Below are 8,991 nucleotides of genomic sequence, written 5' to 3'. Positions count from 1 at the left end.
AAACCCCAGCCGCGGAGTGGGCGGGGACACGGGTCGCGCGCCACCCGCCGGGCGGACCGGCGGAATGTCGCGGAGGGCCCGAGCCTCGCCCGCGCGGACCGGGTTCTCGCGCCACCCGCCGGACGGACCGGCGGAATGTCGCGGAGGGCCCGGCCCGCGTCCGATCGATTGGAAAGCGCCGCTCAGACAGGCGTGGCCCCGGGGTAAAACCGGGGCCGCAATGTGCGTTCAAAGTGTCGATGATCAATGTGTCCTGCAAATCACATTAGTTCTCGCAGCTAGCTGCGTTCTTCATCGACGCACGAGCCGAGTGATCCACCGCTAAGAGTCGTACGTTTGGGCCCTTTTACGTCCGCCCGGGACGATCGGAGACAAATTCACGACAGGGTTTGTACCGGAGACGAACGCGCCGCGGGTGCCGTTCGGTCGCTCCCGCGAGCGAGCCCCTAACCCGCGGCGCGGTTACCGACGGGCGCGATACGCGCGACGCCGCGACGAGCCGAGCGGGTCGGGCGCGCGGCGCTGAGGCCGGCGCCCGGCGTCTCCCGCTCGGGGCCGCGACGGCGCCCGAGACGTGCGTCGGCCCGGGTAGGTCGGGCGCTCGGCGCTGAGGCCGGCGCCCGGCGTCTCCCGCTCGGGCCTGACACGACTCGGCGACCGGACTCGCCGGGTAGGTCGGGGGCTCGGCGCTGAGGCCGGCCCCCGGCGTCTCCTACCCGGACCCCGGAAGGCCATCCGACTTGGAAGCCCCGCCGCGCCGCGAAGCGACGCTTTGGGTGTTGCTACCCGTCAGCGAGTGGGTTTGGTTTACAAGGGCGGCGCGACCGCGCTGACACCGAGGGGGGACTGGCCCCCGACCCGGCCGCGGCCTGCCCGGACTATGGATGGACAGAGGAGACCGCGGCGGACCGCGCGGAACCGAACCCCCGGTGTCCGGAGCCCCGGGAGGGACTCCGGTGTCCGGGGGCCGGCCCACGCGCGCGCTACGCGGCCCCTCGAGGGCTCCGGCCGACGGACGCGTTTGGCCGGGGAAAAAGGTAGCCGGTGGGAGCACCGTTTCGTCGCCCTGAACCTTCGTCTCGGGCGGGCGTCCCGACGCCGCCGCCATACGGCCGTTGTGATCCGTGCGGGGATCCGCTTGCTCGGCGACCCTCGCCGAGAGCAGCCCCGCGCCGCACGGACACGCGACACCGACGGGCGGACGGACGCCGGGGCGCCGGCCCGAACCGTTACCTTTAAAGGACGGGAGGTCGTCGAGGCGAGTGCCGCCCCGGAAGCGCGCGCCGGAAGCGCGAGAACCGCGCCGAGCTAGGGTCGTCGGCATAGGGGGATTCCCCGGTTACGGGGGTCCCGCGCACGGCCGCCGCCTTTCGCCCGTCGCTGGCGGTCGCCTGTCGTCGCGCCGCGCCGCGCTACTGGGGTCGTCGGACGAGCGCGCTACCCCGCTCGCACGGAGGTAGCGCGACATCGCCCGCCGCCTTTTCTCGCCTCGCGCCGCGCCGCGTGGCGCCCGCCGAACTCGCTCCGACGCGCGGCCCGGGAGTGACCCGCGCCGCGCCCCCCGTCCCGTCCCGTCCCGGTCTACCCTCTTCCTCCGCCTGCGACGACCCGCCGCCCTCGGCGTCTGGCTCGTCGGGGGTGTACCGAGGCGGATCTGCTGCCGCTCGTACGTTAATGATCCTTCTGCAGGTTCACCTACAGAAACCTTGTTACGACTTTTACTTCCTCTAGATAGTCAAGTTCGACCGTCTTCTGGCACACCGCCGGAGCCGGGGCCGGCCCCGGCGGGGACTATCCGAGGACCTCACTAAGCCATCCGATCGGTAGTAGCGACGGGCGGTGTGTACAAAGGGCAGGGACTTAATCAACGCAGGCTAATGACCCGCGCTTACTGGGAATTCCTCGTTGGTGGGAAATAATTGCAATCCCCAGGCCCTGTCACGAGCGGGGTTCATAGGATTACCCGCGCCTGCCGGCGCGGGGATAGACGACGCGCTTATACGCTCAGTGTGGCGCGCGTGCAGCCCCGGACATCTAAGGGCATCACAGACCTGTTATTGCTCATTCTCGTGTGGCTGAGAGCCACTTGTCCCTCTAAGAAGTTTTCTGCCGCCGACCGCGCGGGGGGCCGCGGTACTATTTAGTATGTTTGAGTCTCGTTCGTTATCGGAATTAACCAGACAAATCGCTCCACCAACTACGAACGGCCATGCACCACCACCCACGGTATCGAGAAAGAGCCTTCAATCTGTCAATCCTTTCCGTGTCCGGGCCGGGTGAGGTTTCCCGTGTTGAGTCAAATTAAGCCGCATGCTCCACTCCTGGTGGTGCCCTTCCGTCAATTCCTTTAAGTTTCAGCTTTGCAACAATACTCCCCCCGGAACCCAGACACTTGGTCGGTTTCCCGGGTGCTGCTCGGCGGGTCATGGGAATAACGCCGCCGGATCGCGAGTCGGCATCGTTTATGGTCGGAACTAGGACGGTATCTGATCGTCTTCGAACCTCCGACTTTCGTTCTTGATTAATGAAAACATTCTTGGCAAATGCTTTCGCTCTCGTCCGTCTTGCGCCGGTCCAAGAATTTCACCTCTAGCGGCGCAGTACGAATGCCCCCGGCCGTCCCTCTTAATCATGGCCCCAGTTCATGACAACCCACAAAATAGAACCGGAGTCCTATTCCATTATTCCCAGCTGCGATATGCAGGGGCGGCCGTGTGGCCTGCTTTGAACACTCTAATTTCCTCAAAGTAAACGCTTCGGGCCCCGCGAGTGACACCCAGCGAAGGGCATCACGGGGGCTTTTGCCGAGAGGCAGGGGCTGGGACAGACGGATGCACGCCTCGCGGCGGACCGTCAGCTCGCGTCCCGGGGTCCAACTAGGAGCTTTTTAACTGCAGCAACTTTAAAATACGCTATTGGAGCTGGAATTACCGCGGCTGCTGGCACCAGACTTGCCCTCCAATGGATGCTGGCCGATGGGTTTGTGTTCGGCTCATTCCAATTACGGAGACTCGAACGAGTCCCGTATTGTTATTTTTCGTCACTACCTCCCCGTGTCGGGAGTGGGTAATTTGCGCGCCTGCTGCCTTCCTTGGATGTGGTAGCCGTTTCTCATGCTCCCTCTCCGGAATCGAACCCTGATTCCCCGTTACCCGTGGTCACCATGGTAGGCGCAGAGTCTACCATCGAAAGTTGATAGGGCAGACATTCGAATGAGTCGTCGCCGCCTCGGGTGGGCGAGCGATCGGCACGAGGTTATCCTGAGTCAACACAAAGGGGGGGCCGGGCCGGCGGAACGAGGACCGGCGCGCGCGGAGCCGCCCGCGCCGCTTACGCCCCCGCCCGGAGAGGCGGAGGCCGGACGCGGGGGACGCGCGCGACGGCTGAGCCCCCGCCCGCCGGACACCGCGTGGGTTTTTGTGTCTGATAAATGCACGCGTCCCCGGGGCGAGGCCGGAGCCCCGCCCGCGAGTCGGCGCTCGTTTGCATGTATTAGCTCTGGATTTGCCACAGTTATCCAAGTAACGGTGGAGCGATCAAAGGAACCATAACTGATTTAATGAGCCGTTCGCAGTTTCACTGTACTGGCCATTCGTACTTAGACATGCATGGCTTAATCTTGAAAACAAGCATATGCTACTGGCAGGATCAACCAGAGTGCGTCTGCCGCCGGGGGGGCGCTGCTGGTGGCGGTGCGGCCCTGGTCCGGGACGAGGCTGTGGCTACAGCCGGGCCCGGGGGGCCGCGCGACACTCGTATACGTTCGGACGGGCTGACGAGCGGGTGTCGTGAAACGATGTTTCGCGCGGAGCCCTAGCACGCGTGGCGTCGGGCTCCGCGACGGTCGGACGTCTGGGTGTGGCTCGAGACGGAAGCTCGACCTCGGTTCGTCTTGGTTCTGCCGCCAAAAGGTTCACGCCGAGGCATGGTTTCGCAAGAGGGCCCCGCGAGTGCCAGCCGTGGATCCCGCCTCACTCGTAACTCGTATCGGATTCGTCCGGCCTCACTTTCGTTCGCACATCGGACAGTTATACGTGTGCTTTAGTAGCTTCCGTTCCCTCTTAGTGAGGCCGTCCGTACGTACCGCCCCAGCTCTTTCTGAGGCGGGTATCCACTCGGCTCGGGGGGGCCCAACGTTTGCCTAGTATCCTCGGCGCTGGAGCTTGACCCGCAAAGCCGGAGGAGCCGCACGCCCGAACACCGGCTTGCGCCGGCCGACGTGGGCCCTCCGAGGCGGGTCTCGTGTGCCAATCGCTCAGTTGGGGAACCGGCAGGCCCGTGGGCCGACGCCGGCTCACCCGGGGGTGAAGGGTGCTTCGATGGAGGCCCCCTGTCAGCCTCCGCGGAAGTCCGGCTTCAATACTTTAAAGTTTGACAAACTTAGACATTTTTCGAGAACCGGAGCTTAGAGGGGTACATGCAAAAGCCAGGGCCGCGGGAAGCGCCCTAAATACTTCAATACTTTAAAATTTGAAAAACTTAGAAATTTTTCGAGAACCGGCATCTTCCCTCGGTAATTGCGAGATGCGAGGCCGCCCCTAGCCTCTGCTCTGTCGGACTCAATGGTCACGGGTGGCCGCTGATTAGCCCTGGTGCTCACCTCTCAAAATTGCGAGTCCCTAATATAATTCTGGCTGTCGGCTGGAGAAGGGGGTATAAAATCGGCACTTGAGGGAACGCCGGGCCCTCAAGTTCGGGGCCCTCTAGCGGATTTTTGAGGTACTGCACTCCCATTGGAAATGCATTGGCCATAGCAATACATGGGCGCTCCGTCCACTACAATGTAATTCCCTCACAATATCTGCCCCCGCGTGGCCGCGCGATGCTACTGCTGCCCCGTTGGGAATGAATGGGCCTTTCGGAGGCCATAAATACAGCGCCGCTGCATGGATTTTGGCGGTACTGCGGCTGTCGTTGAAAATACATGGACCCGTCTGAATGAATGGGCCTTTCGGATTCCATAAACCCAGCGCCGCTGCATGGATTTTGGCGGTACTGCGGCTGTCGCTGAAAATACATGGACCCGTCTGAATGAATGGGCCTTTCGGAGGCCATAAACTCAGCGCCGCTGCATGGATTTTGGCGGTACTGCGGCTGTCGCTGAAAATACATGGACCCGTCTGAATGAATGGACAAAATATAAATCAGACACTACAGAACACAAGCATAATCCAAGATTACAAAATCATCTCAGCCTTTAAAAGAAACAAAAACCTGAAAGACTACTTAGTAAAAAGTAAATTACCAGAAATCAACATAACACAAACGCAGGGCCCCACATTCTACAAACAAGCCACCACAGTTAGGAACACCGTCACCAACACAAACTACCTAATTAAACAAACAATCACACCTGCTACGGAAAACTGAAAATACATGGACCCGTCTGAATGTATGGGCCTTTCGGAGGCCATAAACTCAGCCAGCGCCGGGCCAGTGTTTGGGGTATTGTGCCCGCCACTAGTGGCTGAATACATAATAATAATAATAATAATAATAATTCCCTTGTATTGTCATTCTGTGTAACAATGTACACAGAACGAAATGTCGATTGCACTGGGCTAGTGTTGAGGGAACGTCGGGCCCTCAAGTTCGGTGGCTTGGAGCGGATTTTTGAGGTACTGCACTCCCATTGGAAATGCATGGGCGCTCCGTCCACTACCATGTAATTCCCTCACAATATCTGCCCCTGCGTGGCCGCGGGATGCTACTGCAGCCCCGTTGGTAATGAATGGGCCTTTCGGAGGCCATAAATACAGCGCCGCTGCATGGATTTTGGCGGTACTGCGGCTGTCGTTGAAAATACATGGACCCGTCTGAATGAATGGGCCTTTCGGATTCCATAAACCCAGCGCCGCTGCATGGATTTTGGCGGTACTGCGGCTGTCGCTGAAAATACATGGACCCGTCTGAATGAATGGGCCTTTCGGAGGCCATAAATCCAGCGCCGCTGCATGGATTTTGGCGGTACTGCGGCTGTCGCTGAAAATACATGGACCCGTCTGAATGAATGGACAAAATATAAATCAGACACTACAGAACACAAGCATAATCCAAGATTACAAAATCATCTCAGCCTTTAAAAGAAACAAAAACCTGAAAGACTACTTAGTAAAAAGTAAATTACCAGAAATCAACATAACACAAACGCAGGGCCCCACATTCTACAAACAAGCCACCACAGTTAGGAACACCGTCACCAACACAAACTACCTAATTAAACAAACAATCACACCTGCTACGGAAAACTGAAAATACATGGACCCGTCTGAATGTATGGGCCTTTCGGAGGCCATAAACTCAGCCAGCGCCGGGCCAGTGTTTGGGGTATTGTGCCCGCCACTAGTGGCTGAATACATAATAATAATAATAATAATAATAATTCCCTTGTATTGTCATTCTGTGTAACAATGTACACAGAACGAAATGTCGATTGCACTGGGCTAGTGTTGAGGGAACGTCGGGCCCTCAAGTTCGGTGGCTTGGAGCGGATTTTTGAGGTACTGCACTCCCATTGGAAATGCATGGGCGCTCCGTCCACTACCATGTAATTCCCTCACAATATCTGCCCCTGCGTGGCCGCGGGATGCTACTGCAGCCCCGTTGGTAATGAATGGGCCTTTCGGAGGCCATAAATACAGCGCCGCTGCATGGATTTTGGCGGTACTGCTGCTGTCGCTGAAAATACATGGACCCGTCTGAATGAATGGGCCTTTCGGAGGCCATAAACTCAGCGCCTCTGCATGGATTTTGGCGGTACTGCGGCTGTCGCTGAAAATACATGGACCCGTCTGAATGAATGGGCCTTTCGGAGGCCATAAATCCAGCGCCGCTGCATGGATTTTGGCGGTACTGCGGCTGTCGCTGAAAATACATGGACCCGTCTGAATGAATGGACAAAATATAAATCAGACACTACAGAACACAAGCATAATCCAAGATTACAAAATCATCTCAGCCTTTAAAAGAAACAAAAACCTGAAAGACTACTTAGTAAAAAGTAAATTACCAGAAATCAACATAACACAAACGCAGGGCCCCACATTCTACAAACAAGCCACCACAGTTAGGAACACCGTCACCAACACAAACTACCTAATTAAACAAACAATCACACCTGCTACGGAAAACTGAAAATACATGGACCCGTCTGAATGTATGGGCCTTTCGGAGGCCATAAACTCAGCCAGCGCCGGGCCAGTGTTTGGGGTATTGTGCCCGCCACTAGTGGCTGAATACATAATAATAATAATAATAATAATAATTCCCTTGTATTGTCATTCTGTGTAACAATGTACACAGAACGAAATGTCGATTGCACTGGGCTAGTGTTGAGGGAACGTCGGGCCCTCAAGTTCGGTGGCTTGGAGCGGATTTTTGAGGTACTGCACTCCCATTGGAAATGCATGGGCGCTCCGTCCACTACCATGTAATTCCCTCACAATATCTGCCCCTGCGTGGCCGCGGGATGCTACTGCAGCCCCGTTGGTAATGAATGGGCCTTTCGGAGGCCATAAATACAGCGCCGCTGCATGGATTTTGGCGGTACTGCTGCTGTCGCTGAAAATACATGGACCCGTCTGAATGAATGGGCCTTTCGGAGGCCATAAACTCAGCGCCTCTGCATGGATTTTGGCGGTACTGCGGCTGTCGCTGAAAATACATGGACCCGTCTGAATGAATGGGCCTTTCGGAGGCCATAAATCCAGCGCCGCTGCATGGATTTTGGCGGTACTGCGGCTGTCGCTGAAAATACATGGACCCGTCTGAATGAATGGACAAAATATAAATCAGACACTACAGAACACAAGCATAATCCAAGATTACAAAATCATCTCAGCCTTTAAAAGAAACAAAAACCTGAAAGACTACTTAGTAAAAAGTAAATTACCAGAAATCAACATAACACAAACGCAGGGCCCCACATTCTACAAACAAGCCACCACAGTTAGGAACACCGTCACCAACACAAACTACCTAATTAAACAAACAATCACACCTGCTACGGAAAACTGAAAATACATGGACCCGTCTGAATGTATGGGCCTTTCGGAGGCCATAAACTCAGCCAGCGCCGGGCCAGTGTTTGGGGTATTGTGCCCGCCACTAGTGGCTGAATACATAATAATAATAATAATAATAATAATTCCCTTGTATTGTCATTCTGTGTAACAATGTACACAGAACGAAATGTCGATTGCACTGGGCTAGTGTTGAGGGAACGTCGGGCCCTCAAGTTCGGTGGCTTGGAGCGGATTTTTGAGGTACTGCACTCCCATTGGAAATGCATGGGCGCTCCGTCCACTACCATGTAATTCCCTCACAATATCTGCCCCTGCGTGGCCGCGGGATGCTACTGCAGCCCCGTTGGTAATGAATGGGCCTTTCGGAGGCCATAAATACAGCGCCGCTGCATGGATTTTGGCGGTACTGCTGCTGTCGCTGAAAATACATGGACCCGTCTGAATGAATGGGCCTTTCGGAGGCCATAAACTCAGCGCCTCTGCATGGATTTTGGCGGTACTGCGGCTGTCGCTGAAAATACATGGACCCGTCTGAATGAATGGGCCTTTCGGAGGCCATAAATCCAGCGCCGCTGCATGGATTTTGGCGGTACTGCGGCTGTCGCTGAAAATACATGGACCCGTCTGAATGAATGGACAAAATATAAATCAGACACTACAGAACACAAGCATAATCCAAGATTACAAAATCATCTCAGCCTTTAAAAGAAACAAAAACCTGAAAGACTACTTAGTAAAAAGTAAATTACCAGAAATCAACATAACACAAACGCAGGGCCCCACATTCTACAAACAAGCCACCACAGTTAGGAACACCGTCACCAACACAAACTACCTAATTAAACAAACAATCACACCTGCTACGGAAAACTGAAAATACATGGACCCGTCTGAATGTATGGGCCTTTCGGAGGCCATAAACTCAGCCAGCGCCGGGCCAGTGTTTGGGGTATTGTGCCCGCCACTA

The 8,991-nt window shown here is 56.3% G+C and overlaps 2 non-coding genes across 2 annotated transcripts; both read right to left on the bottom strand.

The window, feature by feature from the left end:
* Positions 1 to 176: 176 nt before the first annotated feature.
* Positions 177 to 330, bottom strand: LOC148345838 (5.8S ribosomal RNA). The gene has a single exon (XR_015848406.1). It is a non-coding gene; the product is annotated as a 5.8S ribosomal RNA (ribosomal RNA).
* A 1,342-nt stretch (positions 331 to 1,672) lies between these two features.
* On the bottom strand, positions 1,673 to 3,659 carry LOC148345837 (18S ribosomal RNA). The gene has a single exon (XR_015848426.1). It is a non-coding gene; the product is annotated as an 18S ribosomal RNA (ribosomal RNA).
* Between the last annotated feature and the right edge of the window lie 5,332 nt (positions 3,660 to 8,991).

The sequence above is a fragment of the Urocampus carinirostris genome, unplaced genomic scaffold (genome assembly GCF_059441175.1).
Source record: "Urocampus carinirostris isolate Australia breed hairy pipefish unplaced genomic scaffold, RoL_Ucar_1.0 HiC_scaffold_24, whole genome shotgun sequence".
In the NCBI taxonomy this organism is placed as follows: Eukaryota; Metazoa; Chordata; class Actinopteri; order Syngnathiformes; family Syngnathidae; genus Urocampus; species Urocampus carinirostris.
The sequence above is the reverse complement of the archived record's forward strand: the minus strand, read 5'-3'. Positions and strand labels throughout refer to the sequence as shown.